This window comes from Cryptomeria japonica, chromosome 9 (genome assembly GCF_030272615.1).
Source record: "Cryptomeria japonica chromosome 9, Sugi_1.0, whole genome shotgun sequence".
NCBI lineage: Eukaryota > Viridiplantae > Streptophyta > Pinopsida > Cupressales > Cupressaceae > Cryptomeria > Cryptomeria japonica.
In genome coordinates, this window is record NC_081413.1 from 118,587,846 (window position 1) to 118,609,260 (window position 21,415).

The window sequence follows — 21,415 nt, forward strand, 5'->3', positions numbered from 1 at the left end:
AAATGAGTACTGTGAATACCATCGTATCAAGGGACATGATACACGAAAGTGTATGAAACTAAAGATCTACATACAAGATCTCATTGATAGAGGTGAGATTGAGGTAGCAAATGCAAAACCTGGTAATAACAATGACAAACTCAAAATGTACCAGGAACCCTTCCCAAAGCATGATAAAGGAAAACGCTCATCATCTAACGCAATGGATTATGACTACGCTAATCATGTAACCAGTTTTGATTTTTTAGTAAGTCGCATTGAACCTGCAGACAATCATGTCAATGTCATAACCATCCAAGGAGTTAATCCTCCTTCTTCCCAAAGCAGACCAAATCCGGCTAGAATAGTCATTCAAGGTGCCATGCCTTCCACCTCCCATTTCCAGAATGACTGTAATGCAGCTACACGCTGAGGAAGAGTCACCATCCAAGGAGTTCCTCCCCCACCAAACCCCCCACCCATGTCCTCCACCCACCGATATGACCTCCTTGATCAACTTGGGAAGACATTCGCGCAGATCTCCATTTTGGAACTTCTCAAGACTTCTCTAGTCCATAAAGAAATTTTGGAACAAGCCCTTCTCCAATCACGCGTTCCTCATAACATCAACGCCACCCAATTTCAAACCCTCATTGGAAACCTTGCTGCTCAATAGCACATTGTATTTAACTCCAAAGATGCTCCTACAGATGAGGACCATAACAAACCTTTGCACATCGAAGCTCTCATCCACAAGCACAAGGTCAAACGTATCCTGATAGACGGTGGATCTGGGATTAATCTATGTACATACAAATTGATAAAACAATTGGGACTTTTTGAGGATCTGATAGACACATCAGGAAGGATCACAATAAAGACATATGATGATGCAGAAAGAATTTCAAAGGGCGTGATCACCTTACCTCTTCAAGTGGGCCCCATTACAATTGAAACCCCTTGCCAAGTACTCGATCTTGATCTCCCCTACAACATTCTCCTTGGGAGGCCATGGATTCATTCCTTGCAGGCTGTACCCTCCACCTATCACCAATGCATCAAATTCCCCTATAATGGAAAAGTGATCACTGTCAAAGGTGATCCCCAACCTTTTCAATATTGCAAACTATTAGAGGGGAAGCATCCGTATCATTGCCCACTAAATATACCTTCACCAACGCCTCCATCTGACACATCAAATGTTGCCTCCACATCATCCCAACCAAATAATCAAATCAAGATCTTGGACAATGGCTGTGGAGAATACAAATTGGAGGACATCTTATTAATAGGCAACCTCCCTCTCTCTCCTAAGTCATTTGGCAAACCAAAAGAGCTAAAAAAGGACCTAAAACCAGTCATGCAATGCCAAAACACCACCTTCCAGCAATGGGGCCCACTTGATAATGAGAACCTCGAAGCAGATATCTCTTCATGGCTGTACCGAGAAGAGGATGATGATCCAACAAGAATATCCAAAGAAAAGTACCCAAAAGCATTTGCCATAGTTGAAAAAATGGGTTACAAAGGACACAGTCTGGGACCAGAGGAGAAAGGAAGAAAAGAACCCATAAATCCTATCTCTTACAGATACAACAGAGGCTTGGGGTACACCTCGGTGCCTAAGATTACTATCACCGGTGCCCCTCCTAGTCCTTCGGATATCGAAAGTGCTGACGAAGAGGAATTCCACAAAATGCCTTATGAATATGAGAAAGATACCTTCTTTGATGCTTACATCAATACCATCACCCCCGTAACCCCTCCCACTTCACATGAGCTACATCTTGTGCATCCTGAACTCATTGACTAGGGCCAACGAGACAAACCCAATTTAGATATCTGTGCCGACCATAATGCTCTCATTGCTCTCCTAACAGCGCAAAATATGGAAGACTGTAATAGAATTGAGGTATTCAACTACACAAAAAGAGATACTTTGGTAGTCAAGTCAATGCCCTTATCCACAAAAAAGATAACAAAAGAAAAAGATATGATTTCCTAGGTGAAAACCTCCCTGAGGCACCTTTGGATGAACAAGAAATAAAAACAAAGGGCGTATCTGAAAGTGAAAACCTGGCAAAGGCACTTCACAATGAGGGATTTGACCTCCCTACCATTGGTTACCTTCCACAGGACAAATCAAATTTGTTGATAGAAGAAACAGATAGCATCAACATGGGCACCGAAGTCATTCCGAAAAATGTGCTCATTGCCAAATCCCTCACCGAAATCAAGAAACAAGACTTCATCAACTTCCTTACAGAGGTTAAAATCAATTTTGCATGGTCCTATTCCGATATGCCAGGGTTGGATCCTACCTTGGTGGTTCACAATCTCGCTGTCCACCCAGATGCAAAACCTGTAAAACAAAAACTCTGCAAAATGCACCCGCATATTGCTCTCTTGGTCAAGGCAGAACTTCAAAAGTTGTTAGACGCAAAATTTATCAAACCCATAGACTACGCTGAATGGGTCTCCAACATTGTACCTATCGGCAAACCTGCTGGGGGCATCTGCATTTGCACAGATTTCTGAGATCTAAATATAGCTTGTCCTAAAGATGATTTCCCGCTCCCAAACATAGATATGATTGTGGATCTTATAGCAGGACATGAAATGCTATCGCTAATGGATGGGTTTTCTGGATACAACCAAATCAGGATAGCAGATGAGGATCAACATAAAACCGCATTCACAACACCATGGGGTACTTTCTGTTACCGGGTCATGCCTTTTGGCCTTAAAAATGCTGGAGCTACATATCAATGGGCAATGACAACAATTTTTCATGACCTCTTGCACAAAATTATGGAGGACTACGTGGATGATCTGCTAGGCAAATCCAAGACAAGACAAGAGCACATCCCTATTCTAAAACAGATCTTCGAAAGATTGGAAAAATACAAGCTACACCTAAATCCCAAAAAGTGTGTGTTTGGTGTCACATCAGGAAAATTACTAGGATTCATTGTTTCCCGCAGAGGCATCGAGGTTGATCCCGCAAAGGTAAAAGCTATTATGGAAATGCCTCCACCAAAAACTCTCAGACAACTACGCAGTCTCCAGGGAAAACTCTAGTCTGTCAAGCGTTTCATTTCACAGCTAGCCGACAAGTGCCATCCATTTGCACACTTGTTACGTAAAGACACAAAATTCAAATGGGATTGCCTCTGTCAAAAGGCCTTTGAAAAATTAAAAGAATATCTAGCATCACCTCCAGTTTTGATGCCACCTACCCCTGGAAAACCCCTCATTTTGTACATATGTGCTACTACAGTGGCATTGGGGGCATTACTGGCGCAAACAGATGATCAAGGGAAGGAACACGCCATTTACTACATCAGTCAGACGTTGGTAGGATATGAACTCAACTACACCCCCATTGAAAGAGCATGTTTGGCATTAGTATTCAGCACACAGAAACTACGACACTATATGCTAAACAACAAGACAAAATTAATTGCTAAAATTGATCCACTTAAATATCTCCTGTCAAAAGCTGCTCTCACTGGCAGAACAGCTAAATGCGTCATGCTTCTAAGTGAGTTGACATCGAATATGTGGACAGAAAGGAAATCAAGGGACAAGTTATTACAGATCAGTTGGCTGAAGCTCCACTTCCAAGCGACCATCCTCTTCTCACATAATTACCAGATGAGTTCATTATGACTGTTGCCACATCCTCCACATGGAAATTGTATTTTGATGGCTCCTACACTCAAAATGGATTGGGGGTAGGAATATTATTAGTCACACCTCAAGGAGATGGCATCCCCAAATCATACAAGATAGCCTTTGCATGTACTAATAACATAGCAAAATATGAGGCCCTCATCACAGGTTTACGCTTGGCTATCCACTGGAAAATAAAAGAATTACAAGTCTATGGCGATTCTCAGCTCGTCATAAAACAAGTCAATGATGAATACTAGACAAAAGATGATAAGCTCCTTCCCTACTGTACCATGGTTGAAGATCTTAAGAAACATTTCATAGCAATCAAGTTTGATCAAATCCCACGAACAAACAATAGGGCTGCAGATGCAATGGCTACCATTGGCTCCCTCCTTCAAATGCCAGCACATAGTCAGAAGTGCGAGTTCTTGGTCAAGAAATTGTTTATACCGACATACGACCTACCAGAGTCTGAAATGGTGTGTGTTCTCGTTGGTCCCGAGTCCCCTTGGTATCAAGAAACCTTCACTTTCCTCAAAGACAACACCATTCCCCCACATCTCACCAAAACCCAACAACAAACTTTCATCCGCTGATGTGCCCGTTACACCATCCTTGCAGACACCTTGTTCATAAGGCATTTTGATGGTTCCCTCCTAAGGTGTTTAGATAAACAAGAAGCCGAATGAGCATTACGCGAAGTACATGAGGGCATCTGTGGGGCACACTCAAGTGGACTCACATTGGCTAAAAAAATTTTGAGAACAGGATACTATTGGCCTAAAATGGAAGAAGATCCATACAACTATGTGAAGAAATGCATCCCTTGCCAGCAACATGGTGACAAGATTCATGCACCATCACAAGAATTGTAGCCATTCATTACACCATGGCCCTTCTCATAGTGGGGGCTCGATCTCATTGGGAAAATCCACCCTTCATCTTCCAACGGACATAAATTGATTATCACTACCACCGAATACTTCACCAAGTGGGTAGAGGCTATCCCTTTTACTTTCACCACTGGCAAGCAAATATCCAAATTCATCCTGAACTACCTAATCTGCCGATATGGCATCCCAAAAGTTATCATCACAGATAATGGTAAACAATTTAAAAACCAGGATGTCAAAGAACTCTGCCAAAAATTCAACATCCAACACCGCTTCTCCACTCCATATTATCCCCAAGGCAATGGCCAAGCTGAGGCTTCTAATAAAACCCTAATAAAAATCCTCAAAAAGATAGTCAATGAAGCAGGCCGTGATTGGCACCTCCAAATCCATCCTGCATTGTGGGCCTACCGCACCTCCATCCGCACCCCCACAGGTGCCACTCCTTATTCCCTAGTATTTGGTTCTGAAGCTATCCTTCCCCTTGAGATCGAGATCCCCTCTCTAAGGGTATCGCTGCAAAATATCCTACCAGAGGAAGAATACAGAATTGCCCACTTACAAGAGCTAGAATTGTTAGATGAAAGGTGCCTCAAGGCCTTGAATCATCTCCGGGTATATCAAAACCGTTTGCGCATGAGTTATCATAAAAAAGTCAAAACCCGAGAATTCCAAGTTGGTGATCTTGTCCTTATGGAGAATCAAAAAAATCTACAAGAAAGAGAAAAGAAAGGCAAGTTCGAGCCTAATTGGCTTGGACCATATGTAATCATAGCGAAATATGGATCAGGAGCTTATCAGTTGGCTACTCCTAAAGGCGATCCTTTGGATGATCCGATGAATATCATGCACCTAAAAAGGTTTTATGCTTAGTCCTCAGAAAGTCTTAAATTGTCAAAAAAATAAAAAAATGAAAAAAGAAAAAGATCCTGAAAAAATTGTCACTTTGGTGCAAACCTGGCAAACAGGCACCTTATGATACAAAAAAATTAAGAAAAAAAGAAAGAAAAAGAAAGAAAAACAATTCGTCCATTAGTGAAAACCACTTGGTGGCGCTATGGACAAGTACCTTGGTGAAAACCTGTGTGCAGGTGCCAAGGTAAATAACCGGATCCACTGTCTATCATGTCGATACTGCAAATCATCTGCCATCCAGCCCACCCATGCGCAACATTCCTTTTTTTTTGCCTCCCAATAAAACATGCATATGATGATGAAGTCTTCACCTAAGTCGTGAACAAGGAATGTCCCATTGAAACTGAGATTTTATGCCTCTGTGTGTAAGCTTCAAGAAGTCTTGAGAAACAATCCCAAGTCCATCCTAGTTCTACTCTTGGCAAGAGGTATCATGGTCGCAAGGAAGAGACTTGTTAGATTTTGTTAGATCTTTTCATATAGGCTTGCATCTTTTACCCTACGATTGCCACTATTTACGACTGCCTGGGTTCTTCCATATCCAGGTACGTTATGATAGGTGCATACTGGGGCATATTTCATAGTATGGCATATTTTGGATCCTTCTTGTATAAATCGGCGACCTGTACTAGTGTTTATCAACACTTACCTTCTTGTGTACAAGAGGTATCAGTGTGTTTGAGGGTTTCCTTGCATGAACCCACAACTCTATATTAATGTTTCTTAACACTTGCATTGTTGTGTGCGAGAAATTCCCATTTGTCTATAGAGTCAGTCCACGCCCTGCGTTTCTCATAGCATCCTGATTTCTATAATCAATGGTGCAAGTCACTCAGGGCAACATCAAACTAGGTTGGCTCTCCACATTTGTTGTGCACAAAATCTCACTATCATTCCATCAAATCCTAAACTTAATAATCCCATGGAGTTCTCAATTGCCCCCATTTTCCTCCACGGTCTCGCATCTTGTATTCTTCTTTCCAAATACCTCGCGACTGCTTCATATTTGTTCCTCATCTATCCCTTCCACCTTAATTTTTCTTCCTCTATTTTTTTTTCCTCACATAATCAATTCTGATTCTGATTCATGTCTTATACAGGATGCATCCTTCCTGAAACCAGACGCTCTGATCATGTCTTATACAGGATGAATCCTTCTTGAAACCAGATGTTGTGATCTAATCATGTCTTATACAGGATGAATCCTTCCTGAAACTAGACGTTGTGATCAGTCATGTCTTATACAAGATGTATCCTTCCTGAAACCAGACACTTCGATCATGTCTTATACAGGATGAATCCTTCTTGAAACCAAACGCTGTGATCTGATCATGTCTTATACAGGATGAATCCTTCCTGAAACCAGACGTTGTGATCGATCATGTCTTATATAGGATATATCCTTCCTGAAACTAGACGTTGTGATCGATCATGTCTTATACAGGATGAATCCTTCCTGAAACCAGACGTTGTGATTTGATCATTTCTTATATAGGATGAATCCTTCCTGAAACTAGATGCTCTGATCATGTCTTATACAGGATGAATCATTCCTGAAACCAGACGTTGTGATCAATCATGTCTTATACAGGATGAATCCTTCCTGAAACCAGACGCTTTGATCATCTTTGTCTTATATAGGATGAATTCTTTCTGAAACTAGACTGAATCTAGATCTTATCAATCGAATCAATCAAAATTTTTCAATCTTACCAACCTAAGAAGTCAAGCTAATCAAAGAACTTGCTTTTTCATCACATCAAACCTATCGGGACATCAATTTCGCAAAACTCTAAAGATCAAATACCTCAATTGATCTCTTGAGGGGGCATCACCATACAGTAATCTATCAATCAAGAGCCAGGGCATCCTATCAAACCAATATCAGCATCAAAACAAGATTATTCTTTGAATCAATGTGTCATCACACCTCGCTTCAAAGAGGGGCAAAATGTAGACACTTAAAAATAATTATTTTAATTATTTTTAATTCCTCACATAATTAATTAATTAATTATGTTAATTAAAATTCTTCTCAATATTAATTAAATATAATTAATATTGTCACTATAGCATATGATTTATTCAATAAATCAATCCCTTTCTTTATTCTTCTAAAAAATCAAATCCTCACAAATCTTCCTCCTAGCTAATTAATTTCAATTAATTAGTTAACCTACATGATTCCTACAAATCATCTTCTTAATTCATCATTAACCTAATAAATCCTTCTAGAAACTCCCTAAACTCACTTAACATTATTCTTCTAATTTTTTATTCCCTCCACTCATTCTCTCTCCTAGTCACATTCTCCTACAAATATAAATCCCACCTAACATTTCCTCTAATCCCCCTCCTAATGAGTCGTTAATGGCTAATCATCATGATTAGCGACAAAGTCAACTCTTTGTCCTTTCATCCAGCCACTAGCTTTAAATGCTCTTTTTCTAGATGAATGTAAGATTTTCGAAATCTCACATTCCTCTAGGCATTTCCCTCTCCCAAAGAATTTTTAATTCCTTTTTATTCTTCTAATCCCCATAATATCTGTTTTTGGAGAATTTTTAATTCTTCCAATGCATCTTGTAGAGTGTGGAGATACGAAATGCCTTTAGGGCATATTTCTTGGTCTCCACACCCTCTCTTGGAGCTTGTGTGAGCTCACAAGTAAATCATAGCCCTTCATCTCGAATTCATCCTAGCCATCTATTTTCCTCTCCTCTTCCTATAAAATAGGGTTCCATCCCTTCATTCAAAACATCTTGAAATCCAGTAAGTTTATGCTACCCTTTTGAGCCTAGGAAATCATCTTGGCAACTTGATCATCTCATCCTTATCATTTTTCAAATCCATTCCATTTGTGCATGACATTGAAGAGCCATCCACATCCAGCAATCAAAGGAGCACATCAAGTGGAGCATTACCAAGGGGCGCCTTCACTTCATCAAGCTCAATCCGAAGGAGAAGGTAAAATAGCAAGGTGAAATGGTCTTTCAATGATATTTTAGCATTTTGCATGTTTATTTCATTATGTTTTGATCATTTAACCTTCAAATCTGTTTTCTTCTCTTCACCCCTAGTTGATCATCATAAAGCAGTCCCCTCAATTATGTTATCCTCAATTTCAACTTGCTCAAATCATGGGATAACCCTTACGAAATTTGTATGTTTTGTAGCCCTACATACTCTAAGCACATTAATCGAGAAAATTTTCAATTTCTCTTGTGCATCATCTGATTCATCAAGAAATTACTTTAAATAAGTTTTTTATTTGTCTTTTTGAATTTGTCAAAGATCTAGTTTTAGGAATTAGTTGTTTCTTTTTAATGCAATGGGAAATTTTAGTGCAGTTTTATTTCTTTTATGGTTTGTAGTGTAGTAGAGGAAAATTTCTATGCTACTCCATCTTTTCTTTCTTGCACCATGCACTTCAAGTTTTCAAACCCAAAGTGCACTCCTGACCCTCGCACATGTGGTATTTAATGTACTCAAGTGTCATGTTTAATTCACTTTTAACTTACTTTTAGTCATGTGTTTCTTCTACAATTTCATTTCTTTGTGTCTCCAACACTATCACATTACTCTTATCTCCATTGTGGTGAGTTCATTGTGTTTCTCCTTTCTCTTGTGGCACGATTTCCAAGTATTTTTATTTTCTCTTTTCCTTTGCTTCCTTATTTTGTTTGGTTTGTTTTGTTTTCGCATTATTTTTCTTTCTTTTACCTATCTTATGGTTTTGGTTTTGGTTTTGTTGATGTTCACTTATCCCTCCAACATTGTTATATTTTCTTTATTGAGAAAGCAGGGGGTTTTCCCCACCTTACATGTTATCTCACCCTACACTTTATTGTTGTAATTATGTTGTTTGGGTTTCAAAATCCAATCAACACAAATAGTTTCCATCCATTAACCCCTATGTTATTTGGGTTTTGAAACATGAACAACTTAAAACATTGGCCATGATACCCTTGTGTTGATCAAGCTTTATTACTCGAATAACACATAACACAAATATTTGTGGTTTTTGGGTTTTAAAACCCGAACAACATAGTTCACATTTTCTCACCAAACTATTTTTTGTTTAGGATTTAAAACCTAAACAACACAATCTAACCCTTTCACGAGGTTTTGTTTAGAGAAAATTCTCCAAACTACACCCACCCTTATGTAGTTTAGAGAATTTTCTCTGAATAACATCACAAGCCTACACAAACTTGTGTCGATTAGAGAATAAAACCCGATCAACAATAGCTCACTCTTACAAAGTGTAGTTCAAAATTTATTCTTTGAGCTACATCCTCTTTCCATCTCACAAGTGTAGTTCGAAGAAAATTCCCCGAACTACACTGATATTGCAAGCATTTTCCAAAGGAATTTTTATCTAAACGACAAGTTCAAACCTACCTTTGCACATAAATGGAGAATTTATCTGACTTTATTTGGTTTACATCAAATCAATACACTAGATGCAAAAGTGTAGAATTTTTCCACAATTGCATAAAATATGGAAAAAAAAATTAACACTGGAAAATTCTTAAAATCAGTATTGCAACTTCACTCCAAATGTCAAAATATTATCCAAGAAAAAAGACCATGAAATAAAAATATCATAATGTGTTCTCGATGAAATCTGTGTCACCAAACATTGGCAATATCAGAGATACGAAAATTGGCCATGTGGACATGTTTGAGTTCTTGAAAAGGGTCAATCAACAACATGTCTCTGCAAGCATGCAAGCTGTTCTGGCTAGCAATGTTCATCTAGACTCATCATTTCCGATATTAACACATGATCCTCAATTTGTATGACCAACAACTTACCCCTTTAAAAGAGAAAGCATAAATCTGAAGGATATAGATGGAAAGGTAGTCATAATGTTAGGCGAAGACTTCTTTGATAAGATCTTCAAATGTTCAGATATAGATGATTATGTCAATCTTACTATACAATCAACGCAAGTCTATTATGGCACGTTCTCTAAAAAATGCAAAACAAATATAAACACAAATTGGCTTTTGACACCCAAGCCTACAATTACAAGCTAGCCAAAAGACCCACTACGATAGTGACTTCAAAGAAGAAGTAAATGAATAGATAACCCTTCTTAGTAGGGTTAAGGGGCTTTCAAAATCCAATCTTTTTCCAGAATGGATGTATCATTACATTCATATAATCTAAAAGGACAACCAAAAAATATTTGGGGAAAGTAGATTATTGATGCAATCTACGATCAACTCTCAAAGGTGCTAACCACCTTGAAGTTCTATATGACCTCATACCTAGTTTATGTCACTTCATCAATGAGACATTTTCTAGGTCTAACTTCATAAGGTGATAGAAGGTTGGTTTCTATGTATGAATATTAGTCGCAATTAACTCTGAAGCAAAGTATCAAACATTTTAGAAGAAACGATTCCTTCTTCTGTTCATATATGTGTATGTTTGATAAAGGGCTCAAAAAGAAAATATTTTTAGATGAAGCCTGGGAAACTGTTAATAAACTTGGGTGTATGTTCTTATAGTTTCCAACTTTCACATATATCAAAATAGGTTGATTTGATGGATGCCCTTGTATGCTCCTAGGTATCCAAGTAATAATATGAATTGTATCAACAAATCATGCTAATCCATGGCCAACAATCATAAGCACACAAATGTGGTTTCAAATTCCTTTATCCATCGGTAGATACTCAATAACCACATCTCCTAAGCCAAGGCAATGGAAATAGAGATGCAATGGGTGACTATGAAGAAATTCAAAAAAGAGAAGACTTTGACTATCAAGGTATGAAGGACAAGCTCAAATGTAGCTATACGCATGTGCACAAAATTGAGGATATATGGGTTGACTGTAGGACAAATGAAGATGTAAGGAAGTTTGATTATAGCTAGGTTACCTTAGAGAAAATTGAAAATCTTAATACCATTGACATTCTTGAAGACACGATGATGATGAAGATAACTTGGATCCTACCTATGAAGAGAAAATATTGTTGACACTCCTCTTCCTTTGATCCAATGATCTCAAAAAGAGATGATTTCTATAAGAGAAATATTTCAACCTATTCATGTAAATACCAAAACTTGGCTACAAAAAATGGGATAAAATTGAAACCTTTCAACACATGGTCAAAGAAAGATACAACAGGACTTGTTGACAAGAAGTCTGAGTTAAGAAAAAAGAATAAAGAAGATGCCCCTGCTCCCAAGAAGGTACCTAGATACAAGTTTACAATGGATAGGGATAAGATTGGACATCGGGATGGAACATCATCTCATGATGAGGAGCAAGGAGAAGAGAACCTAGAAGAATAACTACTTGAACCTCCAATTACTTTAGAACATGAATCTACTCCAGAGATTGCACCAAAGGTTTCAACTCTTGTCTCTACCTCAATACCTCTTCTTGTTACCAGAGTACAATATTTTTCCACTAATTTTGTTTCTTCAATCACACCTACAATATTAATTCAATCTATTCATTCTTCAACTACTAGTGAGTCCATCTTGGACACTCATTATAATATTTAGAATATGTTTGGCACACTTTATTCTTTTCCTAGTTTTTCTGAGGTGTCTATATCCATTCTTAATGCAACCATGATAGATTTTGATAATTTTATGTCTAAGTCTTTGACAAATGTGTCAGCTGTGGAAATCCCATATGTAGTTATGACTCATACCATACAAATTGTAACCACTAGTGTCCAATAACAAGTTACATCTACACAAATTGTGGTTACCAATGTTGAAGAAGGTGCTCCTACAATAACACCCAAAAGAAAGAAATAAACCATCTCTCCATATGACTTAAAATTTGGCCAACCATTTCTAGTAAATCCCAAAGTTGCAAAAATGGCCAACAATTTTGAGGGAGAGGGTTGATCAATCAAGAAATAAATATGCAAAATTGGTTATGCCTCCTCTAGATAAAACATGTGAAGAAATCCAGGTCTCGTATTATGTGGTGAAAAAGATTGGTCTTTCCAAGAAGACACATGGAAGTGCCAAGGAGGACTTGTAGGAAGTTATGGATACATTAGTTGAAAGATATGACAAGGACAACGTGATTAAAGATCAGTTGAAGCTCAATGTAGAATAACTTACTACAATATTGTTGAAAATTAGTCAATGTTTATAAATGATTGAACTTGTTGTAACATCCATTGATGAAGATTCCATCAAGAAGGCTAAATGGGTTGGTGCTAAAGGAAGAGTTGTAAGTGTATGGATCGATAGATTGGTTGCATAGGGTTCTCACCTTTTGAGTTCTTCCATTAATCTTTTAGATGAGATGAACGATGTCAGTCTTAGTTAGATCAGACACTTGATGTGTTATCATAGGATTTGCATTTGTTGGAAAGGGACCTTGATGCTTGGATGAGGTTGAAATATTTTAAATTAGAAGTGTTGGTTGAGCATGGGGTAATCCCCACAAGAAATAAATATATTAAATATCGTGAAGCCATGAAACACAAAAAAGGGTCTCAATGAATTGATTAAAGATTTGCAAAAAGATCAAGAACTAAACATTGACAAAGGGCTAGATATTATTTTCAAAGTTGAAGGACTTCCATGTAGGTTACTTAATGAGAACCAAAAAAAGCTTCTCATGGATACAGTTATCTAAGAAATTAAATCACTAATCCAAACAGAGATAAAATCAAAAGACTTCTCAATATCTTCTATTGATAAGTCTATAGATTTTTAAGTAATTCTTGATAACTTAAAAGATCATTTTAATTAGTAAGAATTAAAATGTCTACATCAACATAGAGGACTCCATCACAAGATTTTGAGCTATTTCTAGCGATGCACTAGGACCTGATGATTCAGAAGTAGGAACTACCTTATAAAGCTATGAAATTTTCTAGAAAATAATGTTGATGATGAAGACGTGTCTTCAAACACTTAATTTATTTTTCATGCTTTTCACTTATGCTTTTTGTAGCTTGATAATGGCATTTTACATGTATTTTGTAAAAATAAAATATAATTACATGTAAAAACAACACAAGTCCTAAATAAAATCGGACTTTGTTATTAAATAAGTCAAGTTAGTTGTAACTTCCTACTTTTTGCTCTAAGATTTTCTCTATATATAGGAGGGAGCTCTATTGTAAATATCATCTTTTAGCTTACGCAAGAAAGCTCTGCCTAATTGAAGAGCATTTTGAAACTTTGTTTTGACGTGTTTATTAGAATTCAATCAATAAAGAAGCAAGTTTGTATGCAATATTTTTCTTGGATCAAATTGTTGTGTGGTGGGATTGTTCTTACCTATTTCCTATTACATTATTTCCAAAGTGATTGAATTGTGGTGTAGTGTGGAATAATTTGACTAGGAGATACTCTAAATCTGATTTTGTAGTCATTGAGCTACATTATTATATTTGGGAACTTATGTTATGTGTATGGGCTAAAAGTAATTTGAAGACCTTGAGCTACATATTATTGGCTATGTTTAGCTATTTAGATTTTGGCATGTGTTGAAAACTTTGGGCTGCACATATACTACATCTTTGTTCTTTCAATCTACATAAGAAGTAATAGGAGATTGTGTTTTTGTGGGCTTCTTGGTTACCGAATCTTACTAGTATTTATGTAGTTATTCTTTTGTCTAACTAGAGTGGATATCAGTTATTATTGCTCGAACTATTATTTTGTGGTTGATTACATGTGATAATTATTATGGTACTGTAGTTGAAATTTATTGTAAAAGGAAAACAATTATTCTTAAAAAAAGAGAATAAGATGAACATAACATCCATGAGTAATTTAGTTTACATAAGCTTAGTTAAATAATAGTTGTTCTTAGTTAACAATAAGAGGGAGTCTCCCCTTTTTGAGAGGATAGATTAAATCTCATCATACTATGGCTGATATAACCATTTGGTAATCACTCAATTTACTACAAAATATTTACCCAATAGGTTATTCATAAATTCTGGAAGTCCCCTCATGATGGTATGGTGCATGTTGTCCAGGACACTCGATTTTAGCCATTGAGTGTCTATGGGGGCTTTTTGTTAGATCATTTTTTGCCTGCTCTAATTGGGCTCATGCTTCTTCATGGAGACTTTTTGTATAGGGCTTATTACAAGTATAAAATGGGGGAGTTGGCTCCTAAGTTGTCCTAGCATACATTTTCTTTATCTACTCCATCAATTTTTACTCCTTTCCTATCTTCTCTTGTGTTGCAGCGGGTTGTATCTTCTACTCTTTCATCGAAGGAAAGGGATAGACTTGTTCTTCAAGATATGCCTCCATGCCCACCTAGAACTATATAGCCCTTGGCAATATCTTATGTTCCTGTGTCTGCAACAAAAGAAAAACACTCACATTGTTGGCATCTGCAGCCTACCCTCCCTTCAAGATTTTGACCATTGCAAAATCACTCATCTTGCCCACTATAATAAGGATAGGTGTTCACCCTGAACTTTCTCATCACCTCTAGCTCCTACATCATAGCCTCTAAAGGTACCCACTATTATTTTGATTTCTCCTAGAGAAACACAAGAAAGGGTTTCCATGGTTGCACCTATAGAGCCTATTTTAGTAGCACCTCTTACCTCATTGGTTGGGCCTTCTCCTCTACTAGAAATGGATTAGGAGGTGTAGATATCTAAAAATGGTCAACGCTTGTGGAGTCATATTTTAACATTTGTGCATTGCCTTATTTTAGGGTTCTTGCATCGCATTAACATTTCTTCTATGTTGCGCACTTGGTCTTTATCATTTGTGAGCATCGAGTCCTTCTTTTGCATTCCTCATTTTTCTTGCTCTCGAATTAGGTCTTGTCGATAGCAATCTTTAGTCATGATTTTGGTCGATCTTATCCTGTCGCATCATGGTGCGTGCTCATTTATCATCATTTTGGACATCGTCAATCCTAATCGTTGATAGAATTAGGGTTTTGTCCTCTTGTCAATCTTGTCATTTTGCAATTGATTCGTCATCGATCCTTGTCCTTTTCAATCATGTCAATTTGGATTGATTAGTCATTGTTCCTCGTCAATTGGCGCCTATCAATTTGATCTCCTTGTCAATCTTGGTCAATTTGTCATTGATTTTTGTCAACCAATCTCAATCATTTATCGACATTGGTCCTTTGTCAATCAGAATCATGATAGAACCTACATTAATTTCTTGTTGTCTTGACCTAATTCCTTGTCCTCTTATTTCTAGGGTTTTATGATTTGTTCATTTAATCATTTTCTTCTTCTTTGTGGGTTAAATAAATCTATTTATTTAGTCCTAGGTCTCTTTTCATGAATTAATTAATGGATGAAAACCTATTAATTAATTCACCTAATTTCTATTTCATCTTTTTCCTCAATTTTCTAATTTGCTAATTTCTCCTAATTCCTAATTTCTATTTCTCCTATTTTCTTTAAATTTTTTTAATATTTCCCCTAATTTCATTCCCTCATTTTCTCCTATGTTTATGCTTCCACTTGCCATAATTTGTCATAATTTGTCATGCATTTTGCATAGCAACTTGTCATAATTTGTCATACTCCTTGCATAGCAAATTGTCATTTGTCATAATTTTGCCATTCTTGATTTGAATTTCCTTTCAAATCTCTTCATGCTAATCTTGTCCTCTCTCCAATTTGTCTATAAATTGGATGATTTTCTTCAATGAAAGGGGGAATCAATCACATTTTCAGAATCAATCACATTTTCAATCAATTAACCACGCTTCTAGTATCCTTATGCTACAATTTTCATCTTGTCATCTTGCTTGCTTTCATACTTTTCTCTTGCACTTGTAGGTGAGATCCACAAACAAGATAATTTGAAGGAGAAAGAAGGACAATGGAGGTCAATTGAAAGAGACATTGGTGAAGATTTTTCATTTATTTTGAATGTCTTATTTTCAATTCTTCTATTGATTGTAATAGTATTTTATTTCATTGCAATTTAGCTTTGTGGTTAGCTAATATTTATTGCTTTGATGCATTCCATTTTCCTAGTTACATTTTCTGGTGAACCCGACATGAACATGTAAATCTGACAATTTTGTGAGTCTGATATTTGCATGCAGGTTTTATGTATGGATTTGTTTTTGCACGTAGGTTTTTGGTGTTAATCCATTGTTGCATGCAGGTTTTTAAAACTAATTTGTTGTTGCATGCAGGTTTTTATGTGAGCATCTGTTGTTGCATGTGTATTTTTTGGACTAATCCATTGTTGCATGTAGGTTTTTTGCACTAATATGTTGTTGCATGCAGGTTTTATGACAGGATCTATTATTGCATGTGGGTTTTATGGAGTCTAAACAATGATTTATGCAAGATTTCTTAACATGCAATGAACAACAAATCTTCACATAGTTTAATTAGAGGGATTTAATGAACAACAAATCTTCACATAGCCTAATTAGGAGGTTTGAATGAATCCTACAATTCTCACATAGTTTTAATTAAGATTTGGATCAAAGAACAACAACAAATTCCATATTTCATGCATGCAAAGGGTTTAAAATAAACAACAAATTGCATTTAATCATGGCTTAAATTGATTGAATCTTTTTCAAATTAATGTGGAATTAATCTCATCTAGTCTTAATTAGGATGCAAATGAATCAATAAACTCATTTGATTTTCTAAAGGTCAATAAAAATCAATGCTTATTATGTCTTTTTTTTTAATTTTGATTGCATGTTTTAACCCTTAGAACTGGGCCTGCCTCCCGATTTGCTTGGCACTTCGCACAGGCATTGGTGAGAGGGAATGACCCAAAGTGGTGACGGGCTAAAGCCAAGCTCTTCCAAACCACTCTAAATAACTATGGATGCAATGAAAGTTGTAGACAATGGGTGCTAGAATGGTATTACGACAATTTATTCGTCGGATCAATACCCACCCGAATGGATGCCCTTACTAGAATCTCTTTTTTTTAGATGCCAAAATCCTTCTATATGTTGGCTCAGGCGTTGTGATACATGCATGCTGAAGACACCTCTCATGTACTCCTCAGTTAGAGATAGCAAGTTCTTGGGAAGTGATGCCCCTTGAACTCGAAGCTTGGTATGCCTGAGAAGTGAGTGCACTATAAGGGGGAGCCAGTGCTACCAAGCATCTAGCTATCTAGCTGAGTGTTGTATTTTATGGTTAGAGGATTCAACAGATATTGCCCTTGCCAGCCATAGGATTTGTTGTCAATGTGCTTGATTGTCTTGAGTCAAAGTCACACAAACATTTTTTCTTCCTTGATTGTCAAAGGTTAAATCAAAAACAAACTTTCAAAAGTTCTCATAATCAACTTGGGTTTTCAAAATCAACAACCTTTAATTCAAAACAAAATCCAAACAAAAGTCTAAATTTGTCCAAGTATTCATCCAATATTTGAACATGGCTTGTCAAAACATTGAATATCTTTGTTTCAAAATTCATGTCACTTTAGGCTAGGTTTTGCATAGTCCAACTTAGGTCCTAGGGCATATTGTCATCTCCCTTCATTTTAGTCCTTTTCATTGCAAGCATCCTCATTTTGCACTTAGGTTCAAAATTATTTCCCTAAGTTTGCATTTCATTGTCATATCCAAGCTAGATTTCCATTTAGGTGACATTCGTGCATTATCCTTGTCATGCTAAAATTAGGTCTTGCCTAGGTTGCATTTTGCATATTCCAAGTCATTGGTCTTCGCATATCCTTATCATTGTATTGTCATCTTGTCTTGGCTTCATCTTGTCATATCATATCCTTAGATCATTTTCATGTCATATCCTAAGTCATTGTCACAATCATTGCCTTCTTGCATTTAGTCTCAAAATTTTGGTTTGTCAAACTTGAAAAATCAAAACTTTGGATGATACCCTAAGTTGTTGTTAGGGAGTCTTGACCTTGTCTAAAATTTGTCCTTTCATTAATATCATTTTTTTCAAACCTAGCTTAGTATCCAAGCATATAGGTGAGACATTGTCAATTTGTCCTATTGTCATTTGGTCCTTTGTCCTTTAAGGTCTTGGCTTCATTCCAACTTCCCAAGGTTGAGTCTTTAGGTTTGCATTCCAAAAAGTTTGTCCAAATCTTGAAAAACAACAAAAACATAGGTTGCATTCTTGCCATAGATTGCATTTTCGTCTATTTAGGTTGCATTTAGTTGCATATCATACATCATACTTTTAAAATAAAAAAAAATCCCCAAAATATTGCATTTGCATAGTGACATGTTTGTTGAAATGAGGTCTCAACCTTCTTACGAAGCCATGTCATCACAATTGAGAAATCAATCATGTCAATCCAATCTCTACATGTCTCAGAACTTGGATCAAACTTATCATGATGATGTAAATGTCCAAATACAAAAACTAGAGGAGAAACTAGCTCAAGAAAAGGAGATTTTGTAACAAAAAGTGAAAAACATTGAGAAGAATAGATCACAAATGTCCAAAATGTTTCAAAAATTTCCATGTCGAAATCCAAATATTGAGCCAATTGATGTAAGATCTCTTATTGAACAATCAAACATACCAGATCTCCTCTCACAAATAGAGATGATGAAACAATTTCAAGAAAAGAGACAACAACATTATGTGCCTCCACAATAAGAACAAGAAGGTGTTTACTATCAATCAGATTTTCAACCATCACAACCAATTGTTCAACAGCTCCAACATTTCCAATAGACACAACCAATGGTCCAACATATACAACCAACACAACCAATGGTCCAATTTCAACAATATGTCCAACCAACTATACAATGTCCACAAATGGTTCAACCAATGGTGGAATATCAACAAGTTCAATCAACATATCAATATCAACAACTACAATCACAAATTCAAAAACAAAGGTTGCAACACACACCAAGCCAAATTTTGAACATGTCAAACCAATTTGATCAACATCTAGTTTGAAATAAAAACATGACATCACACCAGAATCAACTCCTTGCCAAACAAGTTCAAATTCTAGATACAACTATGTCAAAACCTCGAAAGAAAGGTGGCCTTATTGCAAGGATCTTAAGGAAATTACCAAGTGAGTTCTTTGAGGAAGATCAAGATAATACACTTATGTCTAGCAATGCCTCATCCCCCCACAAACAAATTGACTCCCTAGTGGCATCTATCCCTACACCTTTAGAAGTTTCACAAGAACCTTCCATATTGTCCTCATCAAATAATACACCCAAGGATGCAATTACCCAAGGGCTATCCATAATTGATTGCCAAGACAATCCAATTCATGATGCACATCCTTGTCATGTTTCAGAAATACAAGACCCAATGCCACCATGCACTTTATTGCCATTACCTGTTTTAGAGGACCCCATTCGAAGTCCCTCTTCCTCATGTTCAAGCATTGATTCCTTGCCAGAATCCATCACAAATGTTCAAAGTGCATTACCTTCATGCCAAAGCATTAATCCCTTGCCAAAATCCCCCATGCATATCCAAAGTCCAACCCCATGTCAAGAGGATAATTTAGAGCATGAAGAAACGTGTCTTGAAATAGATGAAGACCAAGATCTTGAAACCTTATCATCCCATCCAATTGTTGACCAAGATCCCATTTCCCCAGACACTCATGACGATTCCCCTCTTATTGTCCATCCTATCCAAAGTCCTATTGACACTCCATTCCCTAAGAAAGATCAAGATATCCCAATCCATCCAATCCCAAACGATCCCATTCCATTTCATGAAAAAAATGTCCTTTCAAATCCCATTGACATTCTAGATATCCCTTCCATCCTTTCTGATAATCCCATTGAAAGTCAAGAGCAAAGAACCTTTAAAGAGGAGTCCAATGATCTTCCTCCTTGTCAAGATCAAATTATTCCTTTAAATCCTCCACAAGATCCTTTTGTTCCTCCATCTCCTTGTCTTAATGCTCCATATACACTCCAAGATTGTATTTCTTTTGATGATCCCATTATTTCTCCCATTCCATCTCTTGAAGAGCCTATCATTGAACCATGTCCACTACACAATCCTAGTCCCCCTCATGATCCTAATCCCCCTCATGATTCTAATGTGTCAGTACAAGATGTTCATGAACCCTCGACATGCATAATGGGTTCTTCCACTTTGGTGCAATCCGATCCACTTCAAGATCTCATTATTTCTCTCATATCATATCCACCTCATAATGGACTCACATCTTCTTCCCAAAGAAAAGAGTATCCTACAAGTCAAGATATTCATAAAGGCAAAGGAGTAGATCTCCATAAGAAAGAATCCCTCCATATCAAAGAAAATATTAAGGGTCATGGCCTCAGTGAAATTCCTCAAGATGTGGGTACCCTTACTAAATCCAATATCCCTCCATCAAAATCAAAACATACACCTTCCCCATCATACTTTCCATCCATCTTAGGTCCTTATATTCCTTCATCCTCTATGCAAGGTCAGTAAAGGCACAAATCCTTGAGTAAATTTCATCCATCCAAAAGACCTCCACTTCATTCATATCCATCCATGCATTCATTTCCCCCTCCAAGCAATTTGGATGCCAAGTATAAAAGTCATAAGTCTAGCAATCCACATGTATTCAAGGATCAACATGTCCAATATAATCGACATGTCAAAACAAAGAACAAATTGATCTATAAAGAAAAAGAAATATCCAAAAGGCCACAAAGGCCCACTGAGCAAAATAAAGGAAAGTCAAAATATATATGGGTTCCTAAATCCCTTGTGTTGGCAATGCACTCCAAGGAACCACAAAAGCATGAAAAATCAAAAACCATGTGGATCCCTAAGCGGCTCCTTGAAGCACAAAAGCCTAAAGAAACATCCAACTTGGCATCCAAAATTGCTATTCCTCCATCCAACCCTCTCAAATTTGTTCCTCCATCACCTTCTTCATCCATTTTGGGCCCTTATGTCCACAAATCCCTAGCTATTCCTTCATCAAAATCTCCATATCCAAAACCCACTCTTCCTCCATCAGTCCATCACCCCTCAAGGTGTGTTCCAATGTTGATCTT